Source organism: Simochromis diagramma, unplaced genomic scaffold, assembly GCF_900408965.1.
Source record: "Simochromis diagramma unplaced genomic scaffold, fSimDia1.1 OVJJ01000410.1, whole genome shotgun sequence".
Taxonomy (NCBI): Eukaryota; Metazoa; Chordata; class Actinopteri; order Cichliformes; family Cichlidae; genus Simochromis; species Simochromis diagramma.
The window spans coordinates 324,450-342,345 of NW_024387237.1; the positions used below are offsets into that span (position 1 = coordinate 324,450).

General features: G+C 37.8%; 1 protein-coding gene and 1 long non-coding RNA gene across 2 annotated transcripts in view; both read left to right on the top strand.

Annotated features, from left to right (window-relative positions):
- LOC120746965 overlaps positions 1–17,896 on the top strand; it is a 253,809-nt gene that overhangs the window by 206,451 nt on the left and 29,462 nt on the right. The gene's annotated exons all lie outside the window — the stretch shown is intronic.
- Positions 10,959–14,122, top strand: LOC120746983. Its single transcript, XR_005699007.1, has 2 exons — positions 10,959–11,806; positions 13,975–14,122. It is a non-coding gene; the product is annotated as an uncharacterized LOC120746983 (long non-coding RNA).

Consider the following 17,896-nt stretch of genomic DNA (forward strand, 5'->3'; position numbering starts at 1 on the left):
GGGTGTGGTAGAGCGGGAATAGGGAGGCAACTTTCATCAAATGTCAAGGCTCTGTGTGCGGGCAGGCAGGGATCCAAATGCAGGACTCTGAGACTGAACGCAACTCAAAAAACCTCAACTTCATTGCTAGCAAAAAACAAAACATGAACTGAACAATGACTACTGCGAACCAAAACACACAGGCACAATCTGAGGGTACAACACGACACTGACACAGAGAAACACGAGGAAGTCACCAAGTAATAGAAAACAGGAGGGAGACACAGCTGGGAGAGATTAGGGCTAACGAGACAGGGGGAGCGAAGCTAGACACACAAACATAAGACATAACCCTTCAAAATAAAATAGGAAACAATTCACAAAGAAGCAGACTAAGAAATGCGGACTTACACAGAGGGAACACACGAGCAGAGAAGACTAAGCACAGAACTAAACCCAAACTAAACATGAGGCAAGGCAAGGCAAGGCAAATTTATTTGTATAGCACAATTCAACAACAAGGTGATTCAAAGTGCTTTACAGAGACATTAGAAACAAAAACAAATAAAAAGCATGATTTTAAATTGATTAAAACAAGCAAACAAACAAACTAACTAAACACACACATTTCACATCTGTTCGCGCGATCTGAACCCTTATCGTAAGGGGAGCTACCAGTCCTTCTGTGGACGAGCTACTTTCTATTTTAAATTCCCTGAATTTAAAATACTCTCTAGACCCAGTCTAGACCCAGCTGGGGAGCTACCCAGAGCTCTAAACCCACTTAACCCTTGTATGGTGTTCGGGTCTGTGAGACCCGTTTTCAGTTTTTTTCAAAAGAAAAATTAAACAATTAATTATTTTTTCAACCTGAAATTCATTGGCTTTGGCTTATTTTCTGTGAAGAACATAAATCCAAACTAATTTTCCACGACCTCATACTGTACCTCCCCCCACGCATTTACATTACATACAAGGTGTTCGGGTCCACTGGACCCAGGCCTAATAAAAGTGTTGAAAGTGTAGGTCCTGTGTTCCCACACTCTGTCTTCCTCCTTTCTGGTGCTGCTGATAGTGTTTTCTTCCCCTCCTGCTCCCGCACAAAGTTGCAACATTGTTGAAAATTCAACTATCAACACCGTCTGCTCTGACATTCCCGCACATTTTACCCTCTTTCTTGAGGGATCCAAGTTTTATTTTCTCATACCCTGTCCCACCTGCCAATTAGGGGCATAATACTATAAATAAGACTTTGTCAGTGTGGTTCTTTATCACAACTGATCAAGATGACAAAAGATTATCTGTTGCGAGGGCCATCCAATTGATTTTGGAAGAGAGAGGGGCTTCGGATGATGATGTTGACAAAGAGGTTTCAGAATATTTCACATTTCTGAAAATTCAGAGTCTGACAGGGACTTTGAAGAAGAGGATGAGGTTGAGCACCATTTAGTAACAAAACGAAGACGAGTACCCCATCTGCAGCCAGCTCCAGGACCAGAACAAGCCCACCAGACAGCAAGTGAAGGAATATGGATGTCAATAACTGGTGAAATTGGATGGTCTTCTTGCCCAAGAAATGAGCCACCCTGCAGAGCTGCTACTGTGATAAGCCAGGGCCAACACTGCTGACAGTTACTCATGTGCAGGACATCAAGGCTTCATTGATCATTTCATCACAGATTCCATCCAGAAAATTATTCTGGATTGCAGTAATCTAGAAGGAAGGTGTGTTTTTGGAGAGAGGTGGAAGGAGATGGACCAAATTCATCTAAGAACCCCAAAGGCCTACTTTGGGGTTCTTATCCTTGCAGGAGTTTTCAGGTACAAAGAGGAATCCACAGAATCCCTGTGGGATGCAGAAACCTTTCCGTGCATCAATGTCTCTGGAAAACTTCCACAAAATTTCCAGGATTATCTGTTTTGATAACGGAGACGACAGACCAGCTCGACGGCAGAGAGACAAGCTAGCTGCCATCAGGACAGTGTGGGATAAGTGTGTGCACCACCTCCCCCTGTTTACAACCCTGGGCCTAATGTCACCATTGATGAGCAGCTGATGCCATTTAGTTGTGAAACATATTGCTTCACGTGTAAATGTGTTGTGTCTTTCCACTCACTCCACTTGATTATAACTGATTTATTTTTTTATAACATTTTATGAAAAAAACAAAACAAAACAAAAAAAAATGAGAAGCACATTAATTCGTAAATGTGATCTAACAAAGGTAAAGGGAAAAAATTAACCATGTTTGCTGTTCATATGGCTTGTAATTGAGATGAAATAAACATCTGTTGAGTAATTTAACATAAAATTGTTTGATACTGTTAATTTGGAAAGCCAAAACTCTAGCGGGTCCACCAGCCTGAACACTGGCTGAGTAACAAAAATATGAACACCACACAAGGGTTAACAAACAAACAAACAAACAAACAAAACAGTATATAAAATCAAAACAGATAAAATCAGAAATAGATAAGATCAGTAGTTAGTGTAAGTTTTGAAATTTAAGCTTAAAAGTGCGGATTTGGTGCTTTATTCAAATGCAGCTGAGAACAGGTGAGTCTTCAACCTGGATTTAAATAAACTGAGTGTTTCAGCTGATCTGAGGCTTTCTGGGAGTTTGTTCCAGATATAAGGAGCATAAAAGCTGAATGCAGCTTCTCCGTGTCTGGTTCTGACTCTGGGAACTGATAAAAGACCAGATCCAGATGACCTGAGGGATCTGGATGGTTCATACTGGGTCAGGAGGTCACTGATGTATTTTGGTCCTAAACCATTCAGAGCTTTATAGACCAGCATCAGAACTTTAAAGTCTATCCTCTGACGGACAGGCAGCCAGTGTAAAGACCTCAGAGCTGGACTGATGTGGTCCACTTTTTTGGTCTTAGTGAGGACTCGAGCAGCAGAGTTCTGAATGAGCTGTAGTTGTCTGACTGATTTTTTAGGTAGACCTGTAAAGATGCTGTTACAGTAATCAAGCCTACTAAAGATGAATGCATGGACTAGTTTTTCCAGGTCCTGTTGAGACATCAGATCTTTTATCCTTGAAATATTCTTGAGGTGATAGTAAGCTGATTTTGTTATTGTCTTAATGTGTTTTTCTAAGTTTAGGTCTGCATCCATCACTACACCCACATTTCTCGCCTGGTTTGTGGTTTTTAGATGTATAGATTGAAGTTCTCTGGTGACCTGTAATCGTGTAATGAGGGCAAAAGAACAAAACCTAAGAACTAAACCCTAAACCAGAATAAGCTGGAACATAGAACAATAATGATAATAATCAACATAGGATAACTAAAGAATCAGAACATAAATTATAATACAGAAGAATACCAAAAACATAAGAAACTGAAAGTGCTGGGTCAGAATGACCCAGAACCGTGACATTAAAGGTGGCTTGAGGAGATGCAGCAAAGGCAGCTGAGAATTGGGGGGGGGGGGCAGTTTCAGGTGTTAAAGAGCGTATAAGAGGGCCTGGGTTTGTTTAGAAGATGAGTGACGAATGGGAATATTACACAAAAAAAAACAAAAAATCAAGGCAAACTGCAGAACCAGTGTGTGAAAAGATAAATGCTTCCTAAAAAATTGTAGGGAGTAAGGAACAGGCAAGTGCTGTTAATCTATTGCAGTTGGTTAACTAATCATCAGGAAGTCTTTCTTTGAAAGAAAAAGTTTTACCCGTTTACCGGTCTGGAAACAGCTGCAGGCACTATGGCCCACTCACCTGTCCTGCGATACTACTTTGAAATCTGCTTTAAGTCCAGCACACACTAATGGACTTGCAGATGTATAAGCTATAAGAAGCATTTGAAATGCTTTTGCTTCACTGAGATTGAACCAGTTTGACCAGGATACACCCACACACTTCTTTTCCACCCTCATGGTGCTGATGGAAAATCTACTTCTGAAAACCAGCCAACATTTTATTGGTTATTATGAAATGTTGCTAACAGACTGTTTTAATCTTCATGAGAATCTCCATTACATAGAAACTACAACAGTGTCAGCGTCTGCAGAGGTAGTTAGGGATTGTTGTTGCCTTTGTTATTATCTGCTTCTTTGGAGACTGTGAGATTATTCTGTTATCATATGTTACCTTATATATGTAATCAAAGTAGTTGAATTATGATAACAGCTGTAGGACATATATTATCCTTTAGTTTAGATGGTGTGCTGTGTATGTAGTCTGGTTCTCATTATACTTTTGGGTTAAAAGAACATAATAATTTCCGTAGTTCATTAGATAAGTGTGCATCACTCTGTATCCTTGATCGGTTGTGAATGTCTTACACTGTTTTCTTGACATGCTTTATTGTTGAATCATAAAAGAAGGTTGTAACCAGGAGACTTTGTGTCTAGGGCAGAAGAGATAAACCACATTCCATACCCCCACCTTACAGAGAGCAGAGAAACACGGAGCCGAGGTCATAACTTAGGCGCCGTAAGAGAGAAAGAATGTGAATGTTTGGTCTTTTACGACTAGGTGGGGGCCACTAGAGGCTATAAGAAGCTGTGTAACCCGTCACCATTTTGAGATTTTGCTGTGACCCTCTTCATGCATGTCTCCCCATCATGATGGCTTATGCTCATAAATGTTGAATTGTATGGAAATAAATGATTGTTGATTGAGCATTTATACACCGAGTACTGTCCTTCCTTCAGCCCAAAGATTAAAAGAATCGGGAGATTTCAACAACACATAAAACTTAAATAACTGAAAACATAAAATAGATCTGGACACAGATGAGTGTCTGTAAGGATTTTCAGTGTTTTATTTCTGAGCTTCTTTAGTGTAGCTAAACCAACAGGAAGACTTTGATCAATAATGGATTAACTGAATGTTCAGAGCATCAAATGAGCACTAATAATAAAAAAGTACATTAATAATGTTTGCAGTTAGAAGCTGTTGCACTTTGTCAGGTTTGGTTTTCACTTCTTTTGTTTGGGATTAAATTAAAATAATTCAGGAATCAAGCAGGTGTGGCTACTAACCTGTTACACCGGTCCATGTTGTGAAATAAAAAGGCTACAGGGAACTACAGGTGCATTTCCTGATATGTGGCTGTAAGGTAACGTGGTAACGTCCACTTTACCTTTAGATTTTTAATTTATGTTTTATCTTTTGACTTTTAACTCATGAACTTTTTACCTTTTTTTGCTTGAGTGGAATACAATTTAATGAGGTTCCATTTGACCCACTGAAAAAGAAGACAGGTGGATACTGACCTTAAATGTTTTATCTTTGTGGATAATTTTTCATCATGACGATCAGAGGACTCTTTGAGGGTTTCACAGATGCCATCAGAATGACAGTAAGTGTTAAAATGACGTTTTTGAGTCTTCAGAACTATCTCCAGACTAAAAGCTTCAAAAGCATATTTTTTAGGAAACTATTTATTGTATTTTAATTAAATTATAAGCACTTTGGTTTTCGATTTGCAACAAAAATCAAATGTACTTATTTACTTACATCTAGGTAATCTAACAGGTTGACAAAAGTCTGTTAATCTTAATCCAGCTGATCCAGGATGAAAGCTTCACTTTACTGGTTTACAAAATTAGTGTTGTTCTGTGGAGATAACAACTGAACCTGGTAAACACTCTGACCTGATTTTTTATAAAATAATATAGAATAAGAATTTAACAATAGATGCACTCAGACACATCACTCTGCACGTCACTTTAATGCGACTCATCAATGTCCCTACGGTAGTGATCAGTTTTAGCTTTATTTTAGTTTAAAGTTTAAATTTAGTCTCATGTAGTCAGGTTTAAACTTGGATTTTCTGTTATTCACTGAAAATATCAGGATCCTCAGACATTAAGAGCACTCTAAGTGCCTCTAAACTAGTCAAACTAGAACAAGCACGCAAATGGCGTCCGTAAGCACGCTGCTCTTCTCAACTTTGGTATTTCTCGTCGTGCCGATTTCTGCAGGTGAGATTTAGGTATTTAAACAAAAACAGTGTTTCTCTCTGAGATAAAGAGGACAGGCATTGACCTTGTTTACATGTTAACAGTATGATGACTTATTGATTTGGTATATCCATAGTTATGAAGTTACGGACCTTTTCTGTCAGTGATTATGACCTCAGTAAATCCAAATCAGTACTCCTATGTAGGTTAATCTTTCCATATACGTTTCAGTGCCTGATATCAATTGTAAATATACACAGTAATGCTACAGAACACCAAATGTATTTTAGCTTACCAGTGTGTAACATGTCTGCTAGCTTTAGCAGCATGAACTAGCCACGTAGAAAACATAGTAATTCATATTATACTTCTACATAAGCAGATTCACTAAATGACATGAAAGACTCAAGTCACACAATTTGGCTACCTAGAAGTCCACCTTCAGGCCGCTTTGCAAGGTGCCTGTTGTTATTAAGTTAGTTTAATACTCTAGACCATGTCCATGTGCAATAATGCAACTATAACTATATTTATAAAAATAAATCTCCACTCACCCTGTGGGCAGTCTTTAAGTTTGGGTCCTCTACCAGAGGCCTGGGAGTTTGAGGGTCCTACACAGTATCTCTGCTGTTCCTACGACTGTGGTCTTCTGAACAGAGACTTTATTAAAGGAATAACAAAGTTAAAACAAACTTTCATCACTTTAATGTCCTGTTGTTATTCATGTGAATTATATCATATTTTGTAATATACCAGCTGATAATGACATCATCACAGCACATCACACTTTATGAAGTATTAAATATTTGCTCATGATTAAAAATGTTTTTGTGATTAAGATTTCTTCCATCATCTGTTAGTTCACTTAATACTAAAATTGATTACAGTAAAATTATATCCAGCTAGCGTTACGATTTTTAATATACTATAAATTCTATTTTAAATAACAAAAAAAAAAAAAGAAAAAACAATCCACCTATGTGTATATGTGCAGAGCTCATTGGACTTTCTTTGTTTCCCTTCATTCTGATTGACTGTTGTAAAAGTGAACAATTCTACTTTAATCTTTAACCTCTCTGCTCTGTGTTGTTTCCTCTTTCAGACCAGAAAATCATCACAGCTGAGTCTGGACAGAACGTCACTCTGCCATGTCGAGCTCCAAACAACAACATCATAGTTGTAAATTGGAGCAGAGCTGACCTGAAGCCACAATATATGGTTTTGTACCGGGATGAGCAATTTGTTCCAGATTACCAGCATCCATCTTTTAAGAACCGGGTGGATCTGCAGGACAGACAGATGAAGGATGGAGACGTGTCTCTGATTCTGAGGGATGTGACGATTAATGATAATGGAACATACGAGTGCCGTGTAGTCATGAAAGAAACACGCTCATGGAAATCCATCAGCATCATCTACCTGAGTGTTGTTGATCCTCCAGGTGAGTGAGTAGAGTTGAGTGTGATCAGAGGTGAAGCTGCTTCCTGGTTGTTGATGTTTGTATCTAAAGATGTTGTTGATGTTGATGTTATGGAAAGCAGATGGATCCTTTACTATGAAGCATTCAACATACTCAGGGCATTGTTCCAATATTCATTTGCTTCATTACTGGCAGTCAGACCAAGCAGTAGTTATTAGCTTGATAACTTAACCCAGGGATTATCATTTTATCTATAGTTACATGAAGCAATGGAGTTGACAACATCTGACCAATCAAAAACATAAAATATAATAATAAACCATAACATTTGTATCCAAAAATCTATATTTCTTACTGATTGTACTAATGAAAGAAAACACAATATGAATTTTGCTATCTCCACTCTGAGGTCAGAGAAATCTTCCAAGTAAAGTAACACTATTCTTGGAGACGATTGGTCAGTAGGCAATAATTTCACTCTTGCTAATCCAGCACAGTGCTGCTCACAGTAAGAAGTGAACAACACTTTCATAACATTGAAAATCAAGAGTTACCTGGATATGGTCTTCATTCTGGTCATTCATGGTCCTACCTGACAGCTGACACCTCACTCCTGTTTCTCCCCTGCAGGTCAGCCAAGAGATGAAGAGAAGGTTAAATCTGTTGGACTCATCCTCGGTCTACCAGTTTTTGGTCTGATTCTTCTTGCAGTTGTTTTGCTTATGTACAGAAGATGTAAACAACAACAGAGCCAGGGCTCAGACTAGTTTGCTGATGTTCATTAGCAGCAGTTTGAAATGTAAGTGATTCTCATGGCCACATTAATCCCCCCCTACAAGGGCTAAGCATTTACTCTGCTAATATAAATATAAAAGCTGTATCATTACACAAAGATACAATCATGTATTACACGTTACTTGTTACTTTTCCAAAAAGTAATACAGTTACTTATGGAATTACTTACTGGAAAAAGCAGTTCATTACACTAATCACTGTATTTCTGTCACATTGTTGTCACAAAATTACCAGCATCAACCTATATGTTACACTCACACACAGCAACCCAATCTAAATGAATACAAACTTATGATATTTCTATTAGTGTTTACATTTGATGATTTTCAACTCTTTAAACCTCGACCGAAGAGAACCAACCTCCACATCTAACTACATTTCAATAATTCTCTGCCAATCACGCGACAGATAGCAGACATCTTCCAGTTGCACTGGTTACATCACGTTTCTCTGATTATCATCAAACCTGTTCACACTGTGTTAGCATAAACACTGTAGACGACTGTGTGAGTGCAGATGATGTCTTTTGGATTACAGATAACTAATAATCTGTTTGTTAGTGTTTGATTGATTGATTGGACAATACTGAATCAGTGTTTTTACATTATTATAAACCCAAAGGGTAAAAGTTTCATATGCCTGCAGAGTCTGATCAACTAAAATCTGTTATCAATGTACTGTAGTTGTTGGGTCAGCCACAGGCTCTCACAGAATCATAAATAATAATAAATAATGCCACTCAGAGTGTTTAAACATTTACAGTTCGTGAGAGACTGAAGGTCCTGAGGAGAGTTATTGTGCACAGCGCTGCCTACAGTGATTTTGTATGAGTATCTATGCAATCACTATATTAAGTATATTGTATTAGAACTTTTGCTGTATTTTCTAATATATTCTAAATAAATAACTAAGTAATTCACTGCCAGGCTACTCTAGCCTCTGTGTTATGTTAATGTGCTATTTTTTGTTGTGTGCTGTGTTTGAGTTCACTTTAATAAGCCTTTCTGCCCAACCAGCACGTATTCTGTTCTCATCCAGATGCAGCACTAAAAGATAAAAGTAAAAAAAAAAGTAAAAAAAGGCTCACTTTGCTGTTTCATTTGTATTTAAAGTATCAGAAAGTAAGTAATGAAAAACATACATGCATATTTAACTTATTTGAGGTCATTACAGACCACACAATATATTCAAGCATATTTGAAGTGTCTAAATTATTTGACAAACTGGTTCGTGTGAATGCATAGTGCACTTAAAATATGCCACCATCAGCACTGTGCACAAAGGAGGGGAGACTTTCCATCAAAGTCAACATCTGGAATAATGATCTTATGGCACATCCAGGTAAAAAGTCTAATTGAGATTTAAAAAGAAAACATCAAGAAAGACCAGGCCAATACCTGCTAATGAGTGCAGACAGAATAACAAAGTTTTATATTTTAACAAACAAATTTAAAGGACAAATATCTCGAGTGGGTCGCCACAGTGTCACAGCAGTCATGACCCTAACTTTACGCCTGAACAAAATCTAAACAGGTGAGATATAAAACTATGCACTGACCACGCAGTTTAAATGAAAAGGGAAATGAGCTTTAGGGAGTAAAACCACGTTTTATATATTTTTGTGTTAAGAAAATGTACATTAAAAATAGCAATAACAATAATAATAATAATAATAATATATAACAACAACAATAATAATGAGTAGATTCAATGTAAACATGTTAAAATGTTCCATATTAGTGACATCTAAAGATTTCCCAAAATATGACAAAAATGTACCCCGTATCTTTTCTTCTCTTAAATGAGTTTGATCCCAAACATCACCAGCTCTGCCATCCTTCATGCTCCAACTATTTCATGGCAGTCATTTAAACTGCATTTTCACGGCACTGCACCACTCTCTCCAACACAAGTTGACAAAGTATTTTCTTTGCAAAGACAAGAATCATTCACTGACAAAACTAGAAACATCTTGCAGAAAACATAAAAAAATCAAACATGACACAGAGGAAATAAGGAAGCAGAACTCAGCTATACAACATGAAATCTGGGGACTGAAGGAGAAATACAAACACAGCAAAGCTCTGGAAGAATATTTTGCTGTCGCCAAGGCAGAGAGAGAGGCTGTTAGGCAGCAGAATGACGCTCTGTGACACGAAATTCACGAGATGGAAAGAAATATTTAGCAAAGACATATGCCACAATGGAAGTGTCAAAAGAGATCATGAAAAGTCACCATGAGGGACTGCAGAAGGAACTCAGAGCTCCTGTTAAACCTCTCAGTGAAGCTTGAAATTGGCCATGAATGACATTAAAAGTCTGCTGCCATCTAACAGTGAAACTGGGTATTACAGCATGGCAGCTGCTCTACAAATAAGAGCAATGTAACCACTTTAAAAATCCAAAAGTAGTTTCTTAGTATCACAGTTCATGACATACATCTCACTTTCCTTTTATTCAGCAGCTGCAGTCAGTAAATATTTTGTGTGCGTTTTCTTACATTATTTATTTATAATTCTTCTTCTTCAGCCAAGAGCCCTGACCCCTGACCAGCAGAGCTTTAAGAGTGGTTTAATAAAGAGCTTTGGGATCAAATCTACATTCACACACAGACAGAGTGGAGTGTGAGGTCGTCTCTACACATCTACCTGTGTCTTTGAAACAACAACTAGCATACATGGGATTTGCTTGTCAAATATCTGAGCCTACAGCCAGAGCAATCAGGAATAAGTGCTACCGGCACTAATGTCACACAGATCTAAAGTGTCTCTATTGTTCAGTCCTGATGATCAGCGGAGTGTTCAAGAGTTTCAGAAATCCTCAAGAACAACATCAAGTCTTTAAAATGAGCTTTCAGCCTTTTAGGTGAGTATAGTCATGTGATTTACAGGAAGTGTTGCAGGAGCTGCATGCATTGCAGACAATTTGCTGACGCTTGTTTTTTCCATGTCTTCTCTGTGGGTGTTTCTTTGTCTTCACTGTAAACAGATGTACTGAGAGACTCCTGCACTGATGTTTCATAGGAAAGTCCAAACAGCCTCACTGGTTCTCCATAAAGAACAAAGATTTGCTCTCTGTGGCTCCAACACAACTTAAAGATAAATCACTGACAGATTGGAAGTTTGTCTCTACCGATCCACCCTTTTTCTTTGAAACCAGTTGAAGTTCGTTTCCTGTAACTGCAGTAAGATTACATATGTGGTTAAATGTAGGTGGGTAGGTTCTGTTCTGAGTACTAGGATGTGTCTGTTAAAACAGGATGTCAAAGTGAAATGAGTCAGTTAGATCAGCGTTGTGGAGAGTTCTCCCACAGATTAACTTGTTACATTCTATTATTTTTTTATTGTTTACTTTTTTTTAACTGCTCATGTTAAATAAACATAAAGGAGTAGGTTCATCATAGTGTCCTGATACATGCTCAGTCATCCAGGTAAGGAAATCCAAAAAAGTTGACTTTAGTCGTCAGTGGCCTGAAGAAGTCACTTGGATGAGTGATGATATTTTTCTCCAAATGAAAACTCTACGTCCAGATGAACAGAATCAACTTCCTGGGACTTTATCAGGTTTTTCTTGACCTACAGAAAGAGCAGATGGATTATAACAACCTCACACTTTTTTATCTTTGTATGGATTTTTTTTCCATCCTGATGATCAGAAGAGAGTTTGAGGATTTAAAAGGTCTCCATACAACAACAGTAAGTGTTTGCTGTGTTTTTCTAAAATCATTTTCAGTCTTTTAGGTAAAAAGTTTCAGTTGTCATGGTTATAGTTCAGTTAACATCACGCATAAAAAATGTTTTAACAGAAAAACTGTTTAAAAAAAGAGTCAGACTTTTAGATGAAACTAAGAGTCAGATCAGCAGAAATGTAGAAAATGGAAATTTCTGCTGTAACTACGTCACTCTGCTCCACTTTGATGTTTGTCATGTTTGTCTGTGCAGCTGAGATGAGTGTCACTCTGATTAAATAATGAATAATATTCCTCAAAGACTTATTTTCATATTGATTCAGTTTGTCTGTGTGTGAAGGAGACACAAGGCTGGGTGGGGTCTGTGTGGACCTAATGTCTGGTTGGGGCAGGAGACTGAAGCTGTGAGCCTGAAACTTACTGTCAGAAACAAACATCTGCTTCAAAGACTGGAACACAAACTGTTCATACATGACGACTGACACATGAGAGGTTCTGATTAGTTCTGTGGAGATTGTTCAAGATCTGAACACTAAAACTTTCTTTCAACTATATCGCTTATATCCAAATGTCCTACGGTGCGTCCCGTCATTATGTCACTCTGAAGCGGCTTCTGTTTTAGAAGTCGGGCGTGTCTGGCTGGTTGAAAGAAAACATTTTTTTTTTTTACATTTTAAAATAAAATTTAAACTAATATAGTTAGATTTTAACCCAGGTTCTGCCAGTGAAAATACCAACAGACTCAGACATTTAGAACAAACTAAATCAGATAACAAGCGATAAGCGATAACAACACGGAAATGTTTGCTGTGACTGCATTGGTGTTCTCGACTTTGCTGTTTGTTTTTGATTTGTTTGTCTCTGCAGGTGAGGTTTTATAATTTACTGTTATACTATATTTTCTTGTGTGATAAACAGTTTGCAGTAGAGTCATTATCATATGAGTTCAGTTTGTTCGTATGTGAAGAGACTGGGTGGAGTCACTCAGTTTGATAAAGTCTCTTTCTTGTATATTATGCATGTTAAATTCACTTTTAAAGACATTATTTCATTTATACTCTTTGAAATCACCTCTTTTTGGTGCTTCACACTTTTTTTCTGGCTGCCTGCTGTTCTATCTGTCTATGTGTCTGTACGACACAAAATGGTGGATCGAGCAGTTGAGATCTGCAACTTTTGGCTTTATTTAAACCTTAAATTAAAACTAAAGGAGTCAGGTTTAAAAGTCAGATTTTATTATCCACTGAAAACACCAAAAATGTTTTTATATATATGTATATATATACATATGTATAAAGCGATCTAAGTGTCAGCTTAGCAGAACTCGAGAACACGGAAATGTCTGCTCCAACTGCGTCGCTCTGCTCGATGTGTAACAGCTAGAAACTTTCCATCTGAGATAGGAAAAGTGTCTTAGAAATGAGTCCCATAATAATCACTATTGCAGATTTGTTTTGTTTGTGTTCAGGCTGTGATCAGCTGACCTGCTGCTGCTTCTGATGCTTTTCTGCTCTTTGCTGATTTTAACAGCTACAATCTGCAACATATAAGCAGGAGTTACAGGAGCCATCATGGCTGCTTTCTGATGTGCATGTACAGAATATTTTGTCAATGCAGTGTTTTCAGGGGAAAAACTTTTAATGATTAAGTGATTCTGTCCTGTCCTGTAGGACCTATGAATACAGAAATTATTGTTTTCATTTGCTCTCTCCCTCTCTTTCTCTCTCTCTCTCACACACACACACACACACACACACACACACACACACACACACACACACACACACTTTAATCCAAACTACCCACAAACACTTTGTGTGTTTGCTTGTATTTGTTGATCTGTTTGAAATGTTTAATTTAAAATTAGCAGGTACTTTAAAAAAAAATGCTCCAATCATTTATGAATTTCCCATCGTGTGGCACACTTGGTACAGTCCAATCAGCACTTCCTCTGTTTTTTGTGTTTTGCTTTCTGGAGCTTTTTTTTTTTTGTTCAACGGACCAGTAAAATAAATCATTTTTATATAGTTTTGATCAGTAAGTTTTGTAATATACTGTACTTTTATACTTTTATAAACATTGACAGATAATATTGTTTCTGATTGACTGCTGTAGAAGTCAACGGTTGTACTTTGACCTTTAACCTCTCTGCTCTGTGCTGTTTTCCTCTTTCAGGTCACAGAAACATCACATCTGAATCTGGACAGAACGTCACTCTGACATGTCGAGCTCCAAACAACAACAACATAGTGGTAAAGTGGAGCAGAGCTGACCTGGGAGATGAATATGTTCTTTTGTACCGGGATGATCAGTTTGTTCCAGATCACCAGCATCCATCATTTAAGAACCGGGTGGATCTGCAGGACAGACAGATGAAGGATGGAGACGTGTCTCTGATCCTGAAGGATGCGATGATTAATGACACTGGAACATACGAATGTCGTGTCGTCATGGGAGAAATACGCTCATGGAAACCTATCAGCGTCATCAACCTTCATGTTGTTCCTCCAGGTGAGTGAGTAGAGTTGAGTGTGTGTGTGATCAGAGGTGAAGCTGCTTCCTGGTTGTTGGTGTTTGTTTCTAAAGATGTTGTTGATGAGACTTTGTAGAAAGCAGCTGGTCTGAGTGATGTGATCAGAGTGCAGTAGATAATGTCTGACAGCAGTTTGAAGAGGAAATGGATTCTGTTCTGTTCTTCACTCATCACCTACCTGACAGCTGACACCTCACACCTGTTTCTCACCTGCAGGTCACACAGGAGGAGACACAGAGGACGGAGGGAAGAAGGATGGAGGGAAGGAGGCTGGACGGAAGGAGGCAGGAGGGAAGAAGAATGGATCTGTTGGACTGATCGCTGTCTTTCAGTTTCTGCTGTGTTTGTTACTATTGCTGTTGGTTGTTTTTTGATCTACAATAAAAATAAACAACAGCAGAGTCAGGATTAATTCCATCCTGCTGTTGGACTGTAACCTATTTGTGATTTCTTTGAAATGTCTCAGAGTTTTTCTCCTGCTGCTGTTCAGACTCTCAGTGTTGTCAGTGAACATTCAGGTACAGACAGATGATCTGATCATCCAGGAGACAGACATTGGTTTGATGATAAATTTCTCTGATTATCATCAAACCTGTTCAGACTGTGTCAGTGCGTCTCTGTGCTGTCTGTCAGAGACTCTGTGAAATACAGTGTTTGTTCATCTTCACAGTCACCACTTCTGTGGAAACATTTCGGAAAGCTCTACCTTCCCCCTCAGACACTTTATTTTTTTGTTTGTTTGTTTTTTACCTCGGAGGCAGGGGCGGATCTAGAAGGGTGGCATGGGGTGGCAAGTGCCACCCCAGTTTTCCATATGACAGTGTTGTTTATTGAAATAAGATAGCATTAACACTTTGAGCGTAGTTACAGTCAACAGTGAATATAAATGCTAAAACTGAATATATTGCATAGTGTTTTTTCTAAGGACAGCGCGAAAACAGTAAAGAAAGAAAAAAAAGCCACCTCTTTCCTATTGGTGGAAAAATGCACCATGTCCACCAATTTTTTTTAAAAAAGTCAACACGTGGGGTTTGGTTGTTTAGGAAGAGGGAAAGTTTTTGGAGCGACGGTAACGGCAGCGAGACAGAGCGAGGGAGGGAGAGAGTTTTTAGATGTGGGAGATTTGTGACGTTTAGTGTGGAGTGTATACTTAGTGTGTTGTGTAGTCGTTATTTTGTTTTGTGTGTCACTGAGGGCACTAATGAATGTCACTAAGGCACATTTGCAATGTAAACACTGAGTAGAAAGTTTTGTGATACACCTCCTGTTGTCAGGCCTGCAGGTTTATCCCTGTGCTGTTCTGTCTTTTGGTGGACAAACATTTTTTACTGGCACACATCATTTGTGGGGCATCTTATTGTGACACCTGATTGTTCTCTCATTTTAGTTTTAGTAATATTTTTAAATGGTTGTAGAAAATGAAAAAAAATGGCAGGTGTATTGGCTACATTTTTAGATAAATAGTTGTATATGTTTACAAAATGTACAATTTATATTTGCATTTCAAGTTATAAAAATTTACTCAACATGTCTGTGTGGTTTTTTACAGTAAAAAAATACTACTAGGATTTTAAGTTCTTTGTGTGATTTCAGATCAGTAACACTAATGCAGTATGTCAGTGAAAAAAAAAAACAACTAAATTCAGTTGAGCTGAAAAGAATGACACCAAACAAGGCAAGGAGGAAAAAATAAAATGAAACAATTTGAGGGTGAAATACAAACGTAAACTCAAAGGGAGTCAGAAATGGTTGGTTGTATTTCAGACCTCAGTGAGTTAATCCAACAAATCATGAAAAATTTGGTTTACATTTTTGTTCATGACAGTGCAGATTTCTGACATTTTGTGTAATTTTAGCTGTAACAATGTGACTGTTTTCTAACAAAACAGTGTGAAACTTAAGTTAGACTTGTGTTTGTAAATGAACCGCCCGTTGTTGTGTAATATTCTGGATTTTATACTTATTGGGCTACATATTTATTTATTATACAGGCTGTACAGTATATAACATCAAAACTCACATGTTTTATGTAACTAAAGTGTTTAATTATGTGGGCTACAGACAATAATTAAGTTATAGACTATATTTATATGAAAAACGTGTATACTTACCGCATTTGAATCATTATAACCACATGTAACCACCTGCATATGTGTTTGAAAAAAAAAAAAGGCTTTGATTTTGCCACCCCATTTGATTTCTTTGCCACCCTCATGCCACCCTAAGAAAATTTCTCTAGATCCGCCCCTGGAGGGAACTACTTCCTCGTACACCTTTCATAATCATGTGTGAAATACGGCTGTATAAATGTGTCGCAGCCCGTTGGCGTGCACACTCACAACAATGGTTGAGCATAAATGGAGTGGACATATTTTTCCTCTAAAGAGGAGGAGAGGACAGGGGCAGGTGCTGCTGGGCGAGACAGACGTCAGCCAAGATGTTCAAATGGCATATAGCTTCAGTTTTTTATTACTTTATGATAATTCTGCATTATTAAGTGATAAGAACAAGTAATCTGATGTCCTGTAATCATTATGATGCTATAATTTGAGACAAAATAAAAGATACAATGAATAAAATACATTTTTGTACAGAGTATCGAATCAGTATCGTTGATACCACCCTGAACTCTTTGAGGTCTTTTTTCTTTTTTCTCTTCTGTTGCTATTTATTATAGTAGACTTATATGTTCAATACTTATGTTTTACTATTTCTGCATTTTGTTAACCTGAATTACACATAGGTCTGTGTGTTTAACACAGGTTTGGAAGGAGAAGCTAAACCTATTAATGTTAAACCTGCATTCTTTCTAATTACCAGCAGGGGGTGACTCTGTTCTTTTACACGTGATTGCAGTGAAAGAACAGAGCCACTGCAGTTCATCAAACACATGCATCGTGTAATCTTTCCATTTTTCCTTGTGGGCAAAGATCTGATCTAAACCCACTTATTTAGATTTAGTCACTGAAAACTAGATTTTAAGATCAGGCAGGAACATTGTTTCTTTGGCACTGATGTCTCAGCATACGAATGATACCATGATGAGCAGTCAGACAGCAGCCTTCATGTAACGTGTAACACATTACTGCACTCCCTGGTTTGATTTGTATCTTAGCTTTCACTTTAAAGCTTTCAGGAACAAGTTTTTGGCTTAAGATTTTTTAAAAAGAACAAAAACAAAAATGATAAAAAATTGGAAAAAAAGGCTGTTTGTTAATAGTTAAATTTGTTTTGGATAATTGGATAAATTGTGTCCTTCCATGAAGAATAGTCAGTCCTCCACCATGCCTGTATTTCAACCAATAGAAAGCTGGTGCTCAGAGGAAGAGGGCGGGCTTCACTTGGTGTCAGTGAAATGAAAAAAAGCTCAAATGAGTGAGAAGGACGATGAAGGAAACATCTGTGCTGTGTCTGCTCTGTAAGTAGAATCTCTGTGTTTGTTTGAATTCTTGTACTTTGACTGTCTGCTCTCCTGATAACTGATGATGGAGGAGAAGACATGAAAAACAAATCAGGCTGAATTCAAGTTCAAAACACCACGAGGACCAACTGCAGGTCTGAACT